Source organism: Parasteatoda tepidariorum, chromosome 7, assembly GCF_982258835.1.
Source record: "Parasteatoda tepidariorum strain Cologne lab strain chromosome 7, Ptep-v5.0, whole genome shotgun sequence".
Lineage (NCBI taxonomy): Eukaryota > Metazoa > Arthropoda > Arachnida > Araneae > Theridiidae > Parasteatoda > Parasteatoda tepidariorum.
The window spans coordinates 34,231,900-34,253,386 of record NC_141761.1 but is presented as its reverse complement, the minus strand read 5'-3'; the positions used below and the strand labels follow the sequence as shown (position 1 = coordinate 34,253,386).

The window sequence follows — 21,487 nt, the reverse complement described above, 5'->3', positions numbered from 1 at the left end:
CTCCCCACTTAAGGGATGAAAGGCTGAGTCAACCTTGCCCGGCCTGAGGATCGAACCCAGGACCGGTGGCACGGGAGCGCAAAGCACTACCACTCAGCCACCGGGCGTCTAGCTTTAACTTAAGATAATTTAAAATCTGTTCTCCTATTTATATCCAATTATGTTAGAGGCTATGTGTCCTTTTCGCTCGCACTCACTTGTTTTTTCCTATATTTTAAAAACATGAATGTAATTATAAATGGATGCAGAATTTAACAGAGTATTTATAGTTTGTCTAAGCTAAGAACTCCCCCCGCCACATGGTCTGAGGCCGTCTGCTGCTATGGATACAAGAATAGCGTATTCCAGGGAAGGTAGCTAGCCGACCGGCCTGTGGAGGGGTTAGGGAACTGCCTTTGCACCAGAAAGGTTCTGGGATCGAATCCCGGGCAAGGCATGGATGTTCTTTTCTTCTCTGTACTATCTGTCCTTACTGTGGGAGCAACATTGGCCCACCTAATATGGTGCCCTTGTAAGAGAGGCCAACAAATCTGCCCTGTTAATGTCCGAATTGACGAACAATGTTAACACAGGAGGGCATTGGGGGGGAGGGAAGGTAGCTTCTCTTCACTCTAGGGCTAACACAATAGACTGGAAAAAAAGTCCTCTTACTCTCGCTGAATCTTAGCCAAAATCTGTCCTAAGCAATGACCCCACATCCCTTGAAATAGTTAGACCTCGTTACCATAGTCACCGCCAAGGGTCTTGACAAATGGCTAGGCGAGTTTTTACTTTAGACAAACTATACATTAATTAGTTCATTAAACATTTTTTTAGAAAAAATTGCACGTTGAGACATAAAGGTTTGCCACCCCTGGACTAAACCATCCGACAGAGAGCAATGAAATTTGGCATACTAATAGTTCGTCGCACGAAGGTTACTGTTCACATTAAAACATTATATTACAAACCGTTCGAGCGAAAAACGGATTGGAACTTTCTTGCGTCATGTCCACTTAATTACATGTCGGATAATCGAATAACAAGCTTACACGAATGGAACCAAATCATTTTGTATGCAACTAATGTTAAACTTCCCCGTTTAAACTGACATTCTTTGTTTTTTGTCCCCGCCTAATTGCATGAAGAAGAGGTACTGAAATGAAAAAAATTTGTTTATTTTGGAGAAATGCTTCACTAACTAAAATGAAATTTTCGTTTTTCAGTTAAGATAAGGATACAATAGGTGGTCATTTCAAAAGGGTCCTGTTCATTAGTTGGTCTAAACAGGTGTTAGGGGTAAAATTGAAAAAAAAAAATCTAATCTTGCTGCTAGTTATACATTGAAGTGAGCGACGAGTGTTTTACCCCTCTTTGAATTATAGTTTGTTTACGGTAAGAACTCCCCCCGCCACTAAATCTGAGGCCGTCTGCTGCTAAGGAAACAAGAATAGCGAATTTCAGGGAGGGTAGCTTCTCTTTACTTTAGGGGAGTTTTTCCCAAACTTATGACTTTTGTGTACCCTTTCTAAATTTTTCGTAATGCTGTGTAACACTAATAAAAAAATTAGTGTATTTTTTACTATAAAAAAAATTGCACAAAAGTTAAAAATCACAACTGGCTGTTGACACCACTAATTATTAACTGCAAACTCCGCAAAAAATAGCAAATAGAAAAATACGTAATCTTAAATTTTCATGGCTAGCTTTGTTTTTAAATAAGTTTGTTTGAAATTTTCGTTTATTGCAAGATATTTCGCATAAGGATGCGTACCCTCGCTAAACTGTTCCCGTACCCCTGGGGGTACGCGTACCACACTTTGGGAAACACTGCTTTAGGGCAATATGAAGAAAAATGATTCCCTTTCTCTCCCCCACCCGAGACAAAATATATCCTAAATAGTGACCCACACCCCTATTTGAAATAGTTATACCTTGTTACCATAGTCACCCCCACAGGTCCAGACGAATAGGGGAGTTCTTACTTTAGACAAATTGTACTTACTTACACATCATTTAGAATTTTAAAAAGGTACAGAGTGATTTGTTTTGTAGTCAAGATTTGTGGTCCCCTCCTGGTGCGCTATTAGCTTTCATAAGAAAAAATTTCAAAAACGTAACAAATCAGTATACAGTGTGTCTTTCTCTTAAGTAAGAATAATTATTGCTTAATCCAGAGAATAACTCTGAGAATGATTGCAAGTTCAGCAAGAAAAGGATGGATTTGAATTAATAGAGGGGGGGGGGGCAATGAATCTGGGAAACGATATATTAAAAAAAATTCCAAACTAAAACAGCTCATTAATTTGGAAATTCTCAAGACGAGGTTAGAAAAAAAAATTTAAAATAAATAATCTGACTATACGTTTGAGAGGAATACGCAATTATTCATGAAAGTCTTAATAGAAACTGAAAGGGAAAATCTAATTTTGATAAATTGACGAATTAAACGGGTATAAAAATAGTCTTCAATTATAGATTTTTTCGGAAGGGATCAAATAATATTTTAGTACCTAACCTATATATTATACTATTCACTAATATTGATTTATTTTTATATAACTTTAAATGACATTTATATTTTATGATACTAACACAGATACTATTAATCAAAATTGTTTATTGATCATAAAACTAAGTTTATTTAATCAAAACACTATAATTTGCATTAAATACCATTAAAAATAAAATTTCGCAGAAATTTAGGATAGAATATTGCACTATCCTTTTAATCGAATAACCCGCTCAATTGCATAGATTTGGCTGGAACTGATGATATTCCTTTAAGCGGGGTTGACTGGTTAAGCCTTAGCCGTTGTTTCCTCAAAAATCTTAAAGATAACATCATTGATACTTTATAGCTCTATTTAATAACAATAAAAAAGAGTTATTGCTTGTACTTTATTTAGTTTTTTTTTCTCGCTACGTCATAATTTCAATCAACAACAGTTCCGCAATTGACTGATTGTTGACACGTTCTCAGCAGATCACCGAAGTCGAGCATAACTGGCTGCTGTCAGCGTGCGGGTGAAAAACTAGTTGGATCAATCTGTGAAGGGACCGAGTGTGTGAGGTATTGTTTCTCGTTAAAATGTTATACGTAAGTACTTGACTTCACGCGCATGTCGCCGGTCTATCGAAGCGAAGGGAGCCTCACCTCGGCAGAGTTCAAAATTGTGATGGCATGTCTTCAGATGATTGTCAGGAATGTTTACCAAACCGTTACCAATAGCCCATTGAGCAGCTTTAGTGCGACGTAAACAACAACAATGAAAAAAAAATTTACGTGGTAGCACTATGTCACCAAATTATCTCTGAAGTTATCTGAAATCACGTATTTAATTTGTCACGTCTGTCAAAATGTGTTTCGGTATAAGTAAATAATTTAAAAACAGCGGTAATTAAAATTAAAAAAAAATTCTTTTGCAATGAAAGGCAAAATTAATGGGAAAGTGGTACTAATTTGCTTAGGAAAAACGTAGAAAATTACTTCAGTTTTATTAACAGCTGTCCCTCTTTTCTTTTTCTCTGGCCTTTTAATTCCTAGTAAGAATATATATATTTTTTTGGTATTCTCTCTTTAAAAATAAAAAGTCAAACAGCTGATAAAAAATATTTGTTAGATTACGGAATTATATATTTTACTGAAATATAAAATTCAAAATAATTAGTTTGGAAAAATCTTTTTTTGATTCATATTCAAAAATGTATTAATGATTTTGTAAATTAAAGAAGTTTCAATTATAAATAACTGTTTCGCTAAGATTTAAATAACTGCATATTAGTTAAATTGTTTGGAAGTGAACCGCGTTTGAAATATTTGACTTTTTATGCAGGAAAAGACATGGTGTTTCACGTTATATTTCATCTCACCAAATATTATTAAACTTCTAAATTTATTTCTCACCTATCCTGACATGAATAAATACAAAGAAATAATGAAAAAAAAAATATTTAATGAAAATTCTGAGTCAAAGTGTTAATGCTGACGCTCAGTTCATTTAAGTAATGTAATAGATGCATATTGAAATACTAAAAAGTAAGCCATTATGTTACAAAAAGCAACATTTATGGAGTTCAGGTACTTATTCGTATAGATTAATCGTAAACAAGCGCCATACTATTATTGTCGCCAATGATGCTTAATTAATATGGGTAATTCCTATTATATAAATTAAAAAAATTACTTATTTACAAAAATTCCAAGTTAATGGTTAATTTCGATATTATGCCTAGTAATGTTGAATACAGTTAATCTCAATTTTAATGGGCTGAACAACAAAAAACAGTTTTTGTTATGTTTTTGCTTATTAATTTTGTCAGTATATACCGTTCAGTTTTGTCCACGATTTCATTGGGTTGTTCAGTACCGAGTTATTGTTTTTTTGATTTTATTAATCCTGTTCGAAGAGTGGATATTTAGCTAGTTGAAAATAAAAAAAAGTTGAATTACAGTTCGTTAAAAATAAGTTAACTAACGCTTTTCGTTTCCCGAAACTCTTGTTTTTTTCTCAGGTCAAGAGCTAGCCCTTGTACAATACTTATCAATATTTTAGTCAAATAACTTCTAAACGTACTATTGGACGTATTTTCAAAATTTTAATTAAATATAGTAGCATTAAATTCTAACTTGAGATTCATTTAAACTGAAATAGTTGCAGTGTTATAGTAGTAGCACCTTGGATACATATGTACTATAAAATAGTATCTTTCTCTTGATATACATCTTCAAGAAAGAATAAATAAATGAGATAAATTTTCTTTTGAATATATTTATTTTTAGTGGTAAGAGTACAGCATATGTAAAAAGTATAAAAAAGGAAGAAAAAAAAATTATTCAAGTTGGATCTGAGAATTTGAAGCACGTATATTTGTTTTTGTTCTTACACAATAGACAGAGTATGGTAGCTAGCTTGACTCTATGAAGGTGCTTGCAGATGCAATCATATAAGGTCTATGACCACTATCAGTGGCATCATCCTGAGAAAAAGAGCAGCTAAGTCTTTCTTTATAACTATTGCATAGCTGCCAACCTTATGAATCAAAAATGAGGAACACTATATGCGACAAAATTATACGCACTAATTACGAGAGTAAGATAAAAATTTAATTATTAAATCATAACATTAATAGACATACATTTAAATATGTAAATTAGTAAAACAAAACTATAAACACTATCTTTTGTGGGAAACTTATAATATTAATGTTTTATAATTAGGAATACCGGTATAATATATTAAAAACAAACATTACCTATTAATATATAATTATTTATCTCCAAATTATAAAACACTGGTAAATAATAATCTACATCATAAACAAATATTTCTGATGCAAGTGTTTAAATACTACAAAAAAAAAATTTCCAAAAATAATAATTTAGTGAAATAATCAGCAACAGACAGCTATTGGAATAATATTTTCCAATAAAAAGCTACTAAAAATTACTTTAGCACAATAATCACAGGATGCATGCTTGTGGCGATCAGAAAAAAGGATTGGTTTAAAATCAAAAATTTTATGAAAATTCAGAATTTTTATAAAAATATCAGATTGGATTTAAAAATTAGGAACAAATCCGAAAAATTCTGAACAGTTGGCAGCTATGCTATTGTCTGCTTAGTCAGCTGTAAAATAAAAGCATTTTTCTAGATAAAAAAATAGAAATCATGTTACTTTAAAATTCTACAGTGGATCAGAATCCAATCAAAGACTTCAGTTATATTAATAACTGACAACCGTGCCCGAAAATAAAGAGCTTAATTATTTTTATGAATTTAAAAAATATACAATTATATTTAATACATATAGCAAAATCAATGACTGAAATGTTATCTTGTTACGGTACAGAGATATTCTTCAAACTAAATGAGACTCTGCATAAACCATTGTAGAAAATCAAGTCCTGGTAAATATATCTCACAGAAAAGCTTTAAGCAGACAATGCTGTGAGACCATTCCCCGGGACAAACATGAGTCATCAGCAGAATCCAGGCAAAAGCTAGAAGAGAACAAGTTGCTTCAAATTAATATTGTAATCAAGATACCTTGTTAAGATTTCAACCAATGGTTAAGTATATAGATAAAAGCACAACTCTTCAAATTGTGAATCTAATAAAGGATTGCATACATTAGCTTGAATCAATTTGAATTACAGAGTGAAAGAACTTTTAGCACAGAAGTATAAGTTTTAAGTTATAAGCACAGAAATTTTTTTATTATTATTAAATCTGGCATATCCATCTTTTCCCACGCATATGGCATACTTGCGACACTTTCAGAGTGGTCTCACAACTCTTTTGGGTGGAAGCATCACTCAAACTCATACTCGGGGATTTGACACATCTGTCACTTTAAAATCAAGACATAAAAAAGGAGTGTAAATTATTGCAACATTAGCTTTGTTGCTCGATTTTTTCTTTTTGCAGATCCCCAATTTAGTCAGGTTACTTACATCTGAAAGAGAGGGAAAGTGTCTGATTAATATTATTTAATATTTCTATTGCAGCATCAATCAGGGTTTACATATAAAGACTAATGGCTTTAAGAACAAGACAATCACAGGACATTACATCACAGCATTTAATAGTTAGTCACAGCACAGATTTTATTATATTTTCTTTACACAACATAAATGACCCCACAGCCAATTGTTCAGTTGGTGTGTGCACTGTTGAGTCACCGTTTACCCTAGAGACAGCCACGTAGGCTTCTTAAAGGCACGAGTCCATGATGGATCATGGAATGTGCATGTTGTGTTATCCCCACGCTGACTTTTAATGATGAGCCAGTACATGTTGATGTGTTTGTCCATTGTTCAGGTTTGATTGCACTGTTCCCAGTTTTATAGTATCTAATCATCTAAATTCTGTCGACATCACCAGTTCCTTAATGAATATTATTTTCTAAACCTTTTACAAGAATAAAAAATAAAATCATAAATTAATTTTCTAAACTTATTAGTATCTAGATCAAACATTAAATTAGTTTTTATTTAGAATGCAATAAATGCCACTGATAAAAACAAAAGTAATAAATATTTTTGAAATAATCAAAGTAAAAGAATATATATTATTAATAAAAGAGGAATATACTAACTGGTAGGGCACTGTCTTTTCCTTAACCACGGTGTGATTAAAGACAAATACTGATAAACATTAAAAGATCATTTAATTCATTCTGACTTTAATTATTTTATTAATACTGTAATAATTTATAAACAGTGCTGTACTAACAGTAAACAATCCATACTATAACAATACAGTTGGGGAAAAAAAACTCACAACGATTAAGGTATAATGCCACTGTTAAAAATATACAATTCTCCGAATAATCAAAACATTATAGTAATAAAAGAGAAAGATACTAACTGAGACACTCATATTAGCTTCTGTTAAGTCTAGATCTCATTTAAGCTAACAAAGAATAGAATTAGATCAATCTCCGTGCAATCTAAAATTTTTTATAATCTCTTTTAGTGTTGAACATATACCCATTGCTATTTAGAAATAGCAATTGGCATTATTCATTAGCGTTATTAGCATTATTCATTTAGTATATTTTACCAAAGGCATTTAAAGTGGAAGAGTATTTATAATTCAGGTACAATGCTCTAAACAATCTTCCCTCTGTCCTTTAAGGGTAGAACCAGAATCATTGAGAGAGAGAACTAGTCATAAAATATTCTATTGCATCTAAAAAATTTTCTGCATTGTGTAAAGTAGCACAGATAAGAATATTAGAAAAAAAACACTCTCTACTGAATATTTTTCTTTACAGCATCATAGTACTAAATCTGTTCAAGTACTGTCAGGGATCTGTCCAGACATTCTGTAAAAGGTCCGTATTTGTAAAATTGGAAAAAAATTACTTGTAATTTGTGAATATAAAATAAACGTTAAGTCACATTCTTTCAACCAGGGTCCTGCTTTTGTGAATTTGTGCAAATAGGGTCTGTTATTGCAAAAAAAAAAAAAAAAAACTTTTTCAAGGAGTTTTTAAATTGTAAAGACTTACAAGATTATGTCCAACACTGTAAAATTATAATTAAAAAAATTAAAATTTAAAAAATAAACAGCAATTGCTGCTACTAAATTAGAGATGCAACATACAAATATTTGGTATTTTGCCTATACTGCTGAACGCAGAATATTCATTTCGGACGAATAAAGGAAGAAGTGTCTGCCGAAGACAAAATTTATTTAGATTACATCTGTCGTTCTCCCTCCCCCCCCGGGAAGGGCTTATTCGATTAACAAAACAATAATGAAGATAAACGAATTTGTGAAGGGTCTGAGAAAAGGATAAATTATTTTGTGAAATGTCCGTTTTTATGAAAAGATATTTTGTGAATAGTTCGTTAACGGACCCAAATCTCTTCTAAACAGATATCTGACTGTGACTACTCTTTCTTATTTGTATGGGATGAGTTCTGGTTATCTGGCTAAATGTCAAGACAAGATTACAATATTTTTATATTATTAGTATATAAAGTTGTGTATAAATACACTTCTTTTTTTAGCAACTTTGCTATGCATTCTTCAAAGATGTTTGCCAGTTGAATATGGCCCTGGCAGTTTAAATGCATGTGATCTTAACCAATACATTCATCCACAGATAAAGCTGATTCACAGAACATTAGCCCAAGTAAAATTCACAAAGCTTTAATTACTTCATTGAATCGCTTTATAGTGACGTTTTCAAGATTAACAAAATGTTGATGCATACGCTGATCTTTCAGCAAGAGAAATTTCTAAACTCTTCGTTCGAGAAAAACAACTCAGAAATATTTCTGTATTGTGATCTGCCGTGCCAACTACAATCGCCAAGGTGCTAAACAGATTTTAAACTTGCAAATTTAATAACAAAAAAAAAAAAAAAAAAAAACACATGTAGATAGTTGTCCGGGGGTGGTTACGAGTTATACCTTCTGAGTTCCCTTCTCTTTTTATTAGTTCCTGGCGGCTGGCTACCCAGAATTATTCTTCCACAGATAACCAAACAAAATCTCCCCAATAACCCCACAAATTTTATTAACCACACAAGCCAGTTTTTTAAAGTTGGGCATTGTATCCAATTGCACATCATTAGTTCCTTTATTTTTAAGAAAAGCAAAATAAATTATTATTTTATAGCACAACCATAAGTAATATTAATAAAAAAATAAATAAGTATCTGAATTAGAATAGTTACACAAGATACTAACAATGCCAACAAATGGTTTAGATACATAATCATTAAATATGTAAATAAATTACATTTCAACTTACCAACATGAATTAAGACAAAAACACAATCGTCCCTTCACAACTGCACACTTAATTTGTCCACACCGATTCCAGGGTATGCAAACATCGATATCCCATTTTCATTCAGCATTTAAGTAATTAGCCAAATACTTCTCCAAGGAATCACCTAGTAAAAAAGTATTTTATGAAGAGAAAGAAGAAATATGAAAAGTTTGCTTTACATTGTCCACGCAAACTGTCAAAAATCTTAGGGTAATGAAAAAAATACAATTATAGATATAGTTTGAGAAGTTAAATAATTGAAAAAATTCAATTTCATATTAATATCCAATAAAGATAACTTAAATTTAAGATAACTTGCTAATCTGAATTATCTTCTAATTTATTATAGTATTTGTATTATGTATTTTAAATAAAACAAATTATTGAGTACAAATTGTTTTGCACATAATTGTGATACACCTATAGAATAAAAAATTTTTTTGAAAGTATGCATGCACATAATTTATTTAATAGTTAAGACAACCTAAAAGAATAATAATGAATGCAGTAACTGTGAATGAAAATGATAAATATTATCTAAATTTGTTCCATTTCTCTCAGAATTTTTTTTTAGATTAGTTTACAATAAAATTGAAACAAATTATTTTAGACATGATCAAAACCCTCTTCACTATTTTTAAGAAAATTCAATATTAATCTTTCTATATATAATAAATTTTAATTAGCAATATATTTCATAGAAAAAAAAAAGATACCTCTATATTATGTCACTAAAATAAACATAAATCAAGTAATTCAACTAAATGAAATTTCATTACTAAACTGCTTCACACAATTTCGGCAGATCAAACAAAGGATTTCTAAGGAAGCAGAGAAAAACTTTGATAAATGAATTTTTATAACGATTTTCTTAAAATACATACATTTTACAAACTATTTACTTTAAAATCTAACGCGTGGTATTCACAGATATTTAATAAAATTCATTAATCTTTTTAAAAATTTCATGTAATTTTTTTATATACTGCTATGAAACGTACACTAATATTATAAATCTTTAATTAATAAGAATTACCTGTAATTAAAACTTTCATGATGATAAAATATGAAATCCCGCGCAGCCAAATACAGAAAATGGCTTCCTCTAACAATAGCTTTTGTTTAAACAACGCCAATTGCTTTGGCGAAAAAGTTTGGTCACACAATCAATATAGGGTTATAAGAAGATTGATGGATAAAAGCTAGCGTCAAGCTCACTCCGCCCAGTTACCAATTCCTAAATTGACCAAATATCTCACTCCCTATATTTTTTAAGCGTCATTCTCACTGCTTACAGGAAAATTGCGCATGCGAATTTGGAGATGCGCAGTGTTTTTTAAGCTTCGATTTTAATCTTTCTTCTCCGGGATGAGCGCCGGCTCCTAGGTCAAAAAACGTGACCTGAAATAGGATGTTTTTTCTATATATCTCAATCTATATCGAAAATAATTATATGCAAAAGTTGTACATCTGTAAACTTCGCATAAAATAAGTACCAATATGATATATTTCGCTTAAAATATGACGACTTGATCTATGATGAAAGTTGACTTAGATTATCATTTTTTTAAACAAATTCAATTTTTTTGCCAGAATAAATGCTGAAAGGATGTAAGTACATTTTTCAAACTTCAACAAAACAATGAAGTAAAAACATGAAGCAAAATAAGCAAACATAAAAACACAACAAACAAAAGAACAAATATTTATAACTAACACGATTTTTGAAGAAGGGATATCTCCTTTATGTTTTGACTACCGTTTTTTTAACTAATAAGTTATGCCCCAATTTAACTGACATAAATTTTCCTCTCCCTCACCTTTACCGAAGTAAACATCATACATTGAAAAACTCGACCTAGGAAATTAACTTTCTAAACAGTTGTGTTTGCGAATTTATGAATATTTTTTGAAAGTAACGAATTATATCATCACAGATTATGCATAAAAGTTGAAAATTTCTGTGACATTAGATAGTGTAAGGGTTCTCCTAATTGCATTTCTGCCAACGCAATCCTATCTATAGAATGTTTAAATTTTTAGGAAAATATAAATAGCCAAATATATTAAATTTAATTAAAATTTCTTCATCATTTAAAAGTGTCACCAGATAATTATTAGTTCATTTAAATAGATCATTGAATTATTTAAATATTGTATTAGTCAATATCAATTTCATTCGAATGTGAAATCATAAAATCTACCCCCATATTTAACCTTGGCACTCGAGGCTCTTTTTACAGTTACAAAAACGAACGAAACCGCTTAGAGCTTACGAGACAAAATCTACTGATTGCACAATTACTATATAGCATCTAGATGCCATTAAAGAAAGTGCTTACTAAATATTTAAGAGCAAAATGTTTAACATTCAGAGTGGTAGATAATTTATAGTGCCAGAGAGGAGTCTATGAGTGTAAAGGGTAAAAGGTTTGAGGGAAAAAAAAACTGATTAAGTTCGTTGGCCGGTCTGTAATTGCTTAATTTAAAACCAAATTAATTCTTTGAAGAGAAAAATGGTCAAAAGGAGCAAAAAAAGAAAAATATTTTATAGTATAATAATTTTTTTCTATATCACCAATTAACTGCCCAAATTTTGACAAAACATCTCTTTGGTTCTAAATACTATGTTTCTTTCATTATCCTTGATTGTATTTTCTTCACACCACTCGTCGAGATTGTCTCTAAATTATCATAATCATTATCTTCATTAGCATCTGTATCTTTCTTAGCAAGCGCATACGTAAATGTTCCTTACAATTTTCACAAATTGTAGAGCATTTTATACCTGATTTCCGGAAACTGCAAATTGCTTTATAATAACCTTTTAATCAATCATTGAAAGGATGCATTCACAATCCAAAAATTTCTTTTTTAAGGAAGACAGCAGAATTAGCAATCATATTTAATTTGTTTGAAAATTCCATTATCTTTTTTCTTCTTTTTTTTATTATTTTTTTTAATGAAATCTGCATTTTCAACGGGCGTTTTACTTTCAAGTTAAAATCTCTGTGGTATTCATAAGATTTTGCAAGCTAATCTTAATATGTCCTCTTTTTCTCTTATAATGTATTATTTGAAATGATATTTTTATGAAATAATTACTATTTCAATTAATTAAAAATCATGTGTTATTACCAATCATTTTTGCAGTTTCCTATTTCTTTTTAAGTATTACACGGTTTGTCAACATGAGCTCAGTACTTATTAACATTGGAGAAATATTTGCCATATTTTCGTACACACATCTCACGTTATAACAACCGTTTGGATGACTGGGGTCATCGTATCGAGCTTTTAGTATATTCATGTAGCACAACCCGATTATTAGTTTAGTTACTTAAAATAAAAAAAATAATTTTCTTTTACATTAATCTGTCTTCACCTTATTTTTGTTCGAAATAACGATATTTAATGAAGTACAACAACGCATTGGTAATAAAAATTGTCGCAAAGAGATCAAAGAAGTTGCCATTGATAAAAATATTGAGTCGAAAATAATTTGGCAAAAGGTAAATTTCTTTAAACAGTGTTCAATTTCGGTCAACTTTCATCACAGGTCAATTAAACATATTTGAAACAAATTATTTCGTATCGGTACTCATTTTATGCAAAATTTATCGGTCTACAATTTTTTTATTTACTTTTCTTCAATACAAAGTGTTGTTTTGAGATACTTGTAAAAAACAGCAAATACGCCTTATTACAGGTCACATTATTTGACCTAATAGTCGACGCTCACCTCTCCGGAGGGAGGAAACGTAACTAATTCATATTGAGATATTACCAAAACAATTAAAACAAAAAAAAATCGTTGCCCCCAATTTGTTCCAAATTATCCACATTTTGTTACTGGATTAATGGGATGAATTCTCATTTTATTTTGACAGTTGCCTAGTCCGAAATAAATTATCTATTTCCTTTTTTCTTTGATTTTTCTTCAATAATTTAATTTATAATATTTACACTAAATTCTTAATTCGATTTTATTAGTTTATTCAATATTAATATGCTTTTAATCTGAGATTAATATGATTTTATTAATTGTTAATATTTATATTAAATTCTTTACCCGAACTATTCTTAATTTGACCGAATCATAAACAAGCACCTGCAATTATCCTTAAATATAAAAAGAAGTTTTAGTAAAGGCTCTATAGAAGTATTAATTATAAATATCATTGTTACCAAATTTTACTATTTTACCGGGAGATTTTATTTTTATATTTAAAGTAGTAGCAAGATTTATACCTTGATACTTTATGAAATGGATGGAATTTTTTATTTGATGATATTGATTTAAAATGTTTATGATCATCTTTTTATTTAATTAATTTAAATTTTTTTAAACTATCTGGATCAGTGATAAGATTTTACATGCTGATGAAAGTTAAGAAATTTCTGCTTACTGTTATTGTTGCAATTTTTATTTCGATATTGCTGGAAAAAAGTTCTTAAAAAAGTACAAGTGTAGGCAAATAAGAAATAAGTATGATTTATCTAATATAATATCGTAAAGTCAGCATACGTTTCAGCAAGTTTACATATTAAAAAAGAAATAGATGTGCTATAATCAAAATTAAACAATTTTTAATTAATAAAGTTAATGGAACATTTAACAATAACACTAATGTATTATTCGAAAAATGAACAATGTGATATTTATTTTAGCAATGGCCGAATACTGAATGTAAATTTATTGATACCTTTTAAAGTACATTCATTTGTCTAATTCGAAAAAGTAAAGTAAAAAGCAGTAATCTTTAAAAAATGAAGTAGGATGTAATTCATTTACTTCAATAAAAAATTAAAAAATTATTCTGTTGCTAATATTTTTACCATATGTTAATTTTTTCCACCAGTATTTCACTAATTTAACGATTTTATACTCAGTTATTCTAACCAATAATAAAATACTTAATGAAACATTTGATTAATAAATATTAAAAGAGAAATAAATTAGTTCGCAGATGATGATGGCATAATTTTTCACTGTACAAAAAAATTCGGTGATTGGCAGACCTCATAGAATATTGAATAGAATTAGAATATTCTGGGAATCGAGCCTCCTCATTAAAATAATCCTTTATTTTCTTAAATAAAAGAATATTGTTGAGTCCAAACGATGTGAAAAAATATGCAATTTTTGTTAAGCTTTCAGGAATATATGAAAAGCACCTAAACTTGTAAAATTTAATTAATCCGCATCTAATTCGTTTGAAAAAGAGTCAACATTTCATTTCTTTTAATCTTCTGTTTGTACTGCTGTGAATTGCGTAAAAAAGAGGGGGGAGGCTTTTTCAACTTTAATGTAAAATAACCACATCAATAACATTTTGAGATCAAAATGTTAATTTACGTTTCGATATCAGATTCATTTCTCTTGAAATATGCAGTATTTCTACTGTCTTATCTAATAGTTTTTGAGTTATTATGACCGTGAGAAGCATATAATCGGCTAAAATTTTCTGAAATAGTTGTGATAGCGGCAGCAACTTTTTTTTTAAAATAGAGAGGCAACCAAAAAAACCTTTCCCAAGTTAAACTTTCAACTTAGTGTCGTTCACACAACCTTTTAACCGTTCAAATTTCTATGTATTTAAAATTAAGATATGTTAGATTAATAACTTTTTTTTTCAACTTAGTGCAACTTTCGCTCGCCTATATTATACTAACCAAACTGTATTGAGCTTTTCACTGTTAAACTTTTGGAATTTTTCTTTTTCATGAAGGAAAATAGGCATATGATTTTGGAAGATGAGCTAATTGACTTCTAATATCTCTCAATTTCTGATAAAACTTGCTCGTTTGTATTCAGAAATAGAAGTTCTATGACGGGTGACTGAAAAATGGACTTTTCAATGGCAAAGAGGGGAACAGATTTGATGAGGAACATTTATGAATGGTGAAATCGATACCTCAGGAATGTTTCCATTTTTCCCTCATATTTTTTCACCACTTTCTAAATAAGTTAAATAAAGTTGCAATGTTGATTTTTTTTTTTTTTTTGAAGAAAGAGAGGAAAAAAAGGAAAATTAAATTTTTTAATCTTGTCAAGCTGTCAGACAAAATTTGCTGAAAAGTGACAATTTTCGGGTGGTTACAGCGACGTATCGTGACCTTGAGCGCTCCTGATCGTACATATATATATATACGTATATAGTATATGTTTTTCGTATATACTTTACCACTGTAATAAATCTTCAATTTATTGACAAAAATATGAAATGAAACGGGTTGTAACTCATTGGCAGCTAACAACACCACATACCGTTATAACGACGTGACGAATAGCAAAAGCTGTAGGTTTATTATTCTCTAATATTGCACCCAACTCCGAAAACAAGGGTGCCAAGTTAGTTAAACTTGAAGCATTGGTTAGATAAGTGCTTCAAGTTAGAATTTTGACTTAACTAAATGCGTGCGCATTTTTATGCATCTTATAATGCTCATTCATAAGGAATATTCGTGATATTTTCTAATATTGCAATTAAGTGTTAGTAGTTAAACAGTATGCAAATATCTTTAATATTTCAATTAAAAATTAGTCTGAAATGTTTTTTTAATTTGGCGCCGATTTTTGTTTTTTTTTGTTTCAGGATTTTCCGTTGTGTATGTAAATGAATTATGCAAAGGTATTTTTTTTTTTAAACATGCCGCATACATTTATTAATAAATCGGAATTAATATCGTTCATTTGAGTGACCTAAAATATTATTTGAATGAAGCCAAAAAAATGGTAGAATAATAATAACTTAAGATAATTTATAAGAGTACAATAAGAGTATTTTAGAAATGTTAAATATTTTTTTTCAATATTTAATAAAGAACCTCAAAACAGAGAAAAAAAATTATGCTTAAAGCTTTCTTCTTTCTACAATTTAAAATATGACATTCAGTAAAAATAAATATCTTTGAAAGTTCAAATGTCGAAAAACAGCTTAAAAAAAGTTAAAACTAAAGTTAAAAAACTAAGTTAATAAAGCATATTTTTAATACAATTTCTAACAAAATTTTTTAAAAATTGTGATCTAAGAAACTTTTTAATTCTAGTCTTAACAAATTTAATTTAAAAAATATTTCATAATTTTTTTTAAAAAACAAATTGTTGTGTATATTTTGGAATTATTGATAAAAGAGAAACAAATATTTTTTGTCTTGGGATATTTAAATAAAAAATTTTCAAAAAATGAATAGGAAAAATAAGGAAAAGAAATAAAAATATGCTTACTAATTATGCATCTAAAGATATCAACAACTTTATAATAATTTCAAACACGATTGTATTGAGAAAATTTCCTTTATTTTAAAATTCTTGCTATTTTTCTAATAGAAAATAGTGTAGTAGATGAAAAATACTCATACAAGTCAGAATAATTCTTATTTATTTAAATTGCGATATAGTTGTTACAGTAATCTTATTTATTTGCTATATAATATATCAATCTCATTTATAACTCACATATTTAAAACAAAATTTTGATAATTTAGCAAATAACTTTTCTTCACTTATTATTTCAAAAATGTTACTAAGTAACTGAAACAAAATTTAATAAATATATGGCGTTAATTATACTATAGATACAATTTGGGTATACTATTTGGACATAAAGTTAATATAATGAAAGAAGATTCTCTTACTTTAACCCTAGTAACAACGTGGAAAATCGATGCGTGCCTATGCGATTTTAAGTATGATCAATATAACTTTTTTACATAGAGTGCGTCAATCTTACAATTCCTATATGCAAATCTCATATGTGAAAATGCCAAGCATACTAAAACTTCTCGGCATTTGAAGTTATTTGAAAACAAAAATGTGAAGCTTCATAGCGGAAATAATAATAATAAGCTAAATCACAAGGTTAAATGAAGTTTATTTAAGGTATGTAAACAAATAGGTAGCGTGCATTTTATTTAAGAGAACTGATATGAAAAGTAATATTAATTAATTAATATTTTTCATATCTTCTTTTGAGGAGTGAACTTTTATCTTTTTAAAAATAAGCAAGATCATTACTCAAGAAATGAAATAATTCAACATCGCCAAAAAGGTGGAACTCACATTAAGAAACAGTGTTTTTTTTTTTTCCTTCTCTCCCTTTCTGATTGATTCTCTTTCTACTATTATGATTGATCGACCTAAGACTAGCATTTATCAAGTAAAGAAGAAATCGACCGGAAGGTGAAGAAATTAGAAATATTTTTGAACAAATTTATGCATGAGAAAACGTTTGAACTTTGAGAAAATTATGTTAAATTTATATTGATTAATGTAGCTTCAATTTCTTTCATTAGTTTCTTCTTTCTTTAAAGCTGACTTTTATAAATTTAAGAAACATGTTCATTTTAAATGAAGAAGACATATTTGAGTCATATTGAAATAAATAAATAAGAAAAATTCTTTTTAAGACATAGAACTACTTTTTATTTTGAGGAAAATTTTCTTATATTCACCTTTTATATGGTTAGAATCACAGCTTCAAAACCATCCAATATATATAATTCGCGATCGCAACGAACTATAGGGGGCGTTGTTGTATGAGACTAATACCTGCGATTTCTATATGAGCAGTCATTCATTTACTCTAGAGACGTCTTTAATGTAGCGTGTAGCATTGCAACGTTCCTTTTTTATCGTGGCTAATTAAATTTAAAAAAGAAAAATGCTTGATATTCTTTCTTATGCAAACGAAAACAAAATGGTATCTCTTTTTATTAGAGAAGGAATATCCAAAACACATCGGAAAAATATTTGTATATTAACAGAAAAAAATATGTATATTCTTGTAAGAGTTAAAACCTAATGCCCGAGAAATAGTATTACTAAATTTAATGATATAACATGAAAAGCCCATTTAAACTTAACATTTTATAGTTTTAAGAATCATATTACTTAAAAATTAAAATGAACAAAAAGTATACATAAGCCTAATAATTTTATGAAATTTAATTTTGTAAACAAAGTTCTTTGACAACAATTTTTATCAAAAAATTTCAAGTTTCAATAAAAATCATTATTTAGAAACTAAGAAACGTAAAATAAAGAATGCTGACGAAACAAAAACAAAAACAAAAAAAAAAAACAATTCTTTTTTGTCGCCATTTTTAGTGCTACGAAAATTCGTCTTTGGGATTTGCCAAAAACAAAACAAGATGCAATTTTATTTTTTCAGGAGGGAAATATTTTACCGAAAAAACGAAAATGTACCAATTCCCACAACATAAAACTTTATCTTGGTAAACGTACGTTTTGGAAATGTTATTTCATTTGGAATCTTATTTATCAGAGTTCGTATGGCGATATGATTACTTTGAATCTATGCTAAACTCTATATCGCTCATTTTCCACCGAAATCCGATTGACTATTTTGATTTTAAATAAAGTGTTTTATTTTATGAATTGTCGCAAAAAATTTAAGTGTAGATTGGCGGCACTTAAAAACCGCCAAATCTGTAGCGGCGGTGGCGTTAATACATAAGTACCGAATTTTTATTCCATACTTTTCTGAATCATATTACCTCAAATATTGGAATATACAAGAAGTATACATAAACACATATTGTTATACCATTTAATTTTTCAAAAAAAGTATTTTGAGAATTTATTCTCAAATAATAGATACATAGTTTATCCTTTCATTACTTTTAGATAACATACTACACAGCAAAATTTTATAATTGATATGAATTTGAATATGTAGCTAAAAACATAATAGCTGAATTCTAGTTGAACTTATTCTTTCAAAACTAAAAAATACTTACCAAGAAAACGATTAAAATTAATTAAGAATCAGCACAAATGGCACTATTTCAAGTAACTTGGATAATTTTTTATTGTTGTTTTCCGAATTATATGGATACAGAAATATATACTATTCTATAACGAAGAAGAATATGCTATAACTATTACAATTCTGTATGTTCTGAATTCATATTTATTCACTGGAATGACGAAAGCAATGTTGACTTCACTTTAATTCGTAATGAATTGAAGGCAGAAGAAATGCATTTTACCTTAATACACACATCTGTAACAGTATCCGAAATCGGAAGTCATCAGTTGCAAGTTTGTTGATAATAGAAATTAAAAATTATTGAGGAATTTTTCTTCAAATGTTTGGCGTGTTCTGTTCCTGAAAGATTTACTAATATTCTGGAGATTTTTTTCAAGTTCTTCGGCCTTTTCCTTAGGGAAATTTTGTTTCTTATTTGCTGCTAAAAAATGGCGTCTGATTCATTCAATGATTTTGATGGAACTAAATGAAAAGTGATAAATTAATGTCTGATATTTACAGGCTCCCGCTAGACGGCGTACTCGAGCGTTGCGATCGCGAATAGTCTTTCTTTAATTTTGATAACTTTAGCCTGCGTATTTGTTTCTATCACGAGTTTTCACTTCATTTAAACTATGAGCTTAGTGAGCTTTAATTAGGATTTTCATTTTTTCTCGAGATTCATCAGCTTCTATTTTTTTAAACGTTTGGAACGATGTTGTTTCCATGTAGTCATCTACATGAAAAAAAAATTCAATATTGCATGTGATCAACTCAACGTAGAGGAATGGGAAATATCACAAAATGATTAAAAAAAATGTTAGCACTCTGTGTTACAAACGCCATGCCAATGGGTAAAACTAATAAAAAGATATTAGGGTAAGTTTTATCTGACAATAATTTTCAACAGTGGAATTTCATATTTTTGATTTCGCTCTGAACTATATAACGCAGGAAAATGGCGATTGTTTACAAACGATTCCATTAAAATTTGCATAATGTCGAAAACTTTCAGACAGACTTTCATTTTTATGTATAGAGAGATTGAATGAAATGTTTATAAATTAATTGCTTTCCAAAAGGTATATAGTACTTACTGTGAGGCTTCATTTTAAAAAGAATATCAGTACATATACAAAGCTGGACTAAATTACATAAATATCTAATGAGCTAGCCTCAATTGCGAAAGCCACTACGGAGCTAGGCGAGCGCGAAGAATAAGGGTGAGACGTTCTAAGGTTATTATCATATGTATGTTATTGAAAAAAGAGGAAATTTCTTTTTCATGTCGGCAATAAAGAAATGAAAACTGAAATATCTAACAAGTGAAACCCCCTATTTTCTAATAAAAACTAACAATTATAATTATAAATATTGTACCTATTTTAGAATAAATGATAATTCAATTAATAGGATTTTAATGAGGTTTATAGATGAAATGAAATATAGTTCAAAACGTAAAATCCATCTAGTAAACTTAAAACTAATACAAATTTGCCATATGCTTTTAGTTCTGAGAAGAAATAATTATTGAATTGAGGGAAATAATCATTGAATCATTGGTTAATTATAAATAATTATAATTCACCAGTGAGGGGAATTATTTATTTGACTATGTCAACCTTCATCTATCTAAAGGTACCTCGTGATAGAATCAAGTAAACATGTGTTATATACTAGTCAATTGGTATTTAATATTTATAGTGGTAGTTACGCCACATTACTCCCCTTACAGAATTTTCTCTGTGCTAGAATTCGATGAACAGATACCACTAGTTGATTCATTCAGTTTATATATTTATTTATAACAGTTTTGCTCATTATATTCTTTCTTCATTTTTTTTTTGTTTATAGCATTTCGCTCATTTTTTTTCTCTATATTGTTTATTTCCGGGAGACTTTATTTACTTCACCGGATCTCTTTTTTTTCTCTGAGCAGTTTATATTAAGCAAATCAACTTTTTTAATGTGGACCACCCATCATGTTAGCTAGTTCACATCACGTCCGGGTCACCAATAAAGGGAATTAATTATTTGTCTATGTCAACCTTCATCTATCAAAAGGAACCTCGTGATAAAATCAGGTTAACATGTGTTATATACTAGTGAATTGGTATTTAATATTTATAGTGGTAGTTACGCCACAGTTCTAACTAAAGAGAAAGGTTTCTGAAGAAAAAAACACAAACTTTCGAATTATTTTAAAAGTCGACGGAAGGACAGCGGGTAAATATGTAAAATTAGTTTAGGTAAATCTTTTGTAATGTAGAATGACTTGAATTTACTTGATTACAGAAGGAAAAAAGAGTAATATTAATAATAATAATAAGAAGCAAAATCATAAGGTAAACTAAAATTTATTTAAATTATTCTCTCGAACCAATTTATAACTTTTGTTCTAATCAATAACGGTTTAGTTTCAATAAAAAAATTATTAAA

At 29.2% G+C, this 21,487-nt stretch overlaps 1 long non-coding RNA gene across 2 annotated transcripts; it reads right to left on the bottom strand.

The window, feature by feature from the left end:
- Positions 1-4,735: 4,735 nt before the first annotated feature.
- LOC147806995 (uncharacterized) lies at positions 4,736-10,525 on the bottom strand. Of its 2 annotated transcripts, XR_015435435.1 has the most exons (3): positions 10,309-10,525; positions 9,252-9,396; positions 4,736-6,893 (listed from the first exon to the last, which is right to left on the bottom strand). It is a non-coding gene; the product is annotated as an uncharacterized LOC147806995 (long non-coding RNA). The 2 variants fall into 2 exon arrangements; XR_015435434.1 differs by having other exon boundaries at positions 4,736-9,396.
- Between the last annotated feature and the right edge of the window lie 10,962 nt (positions 10,526-21,487).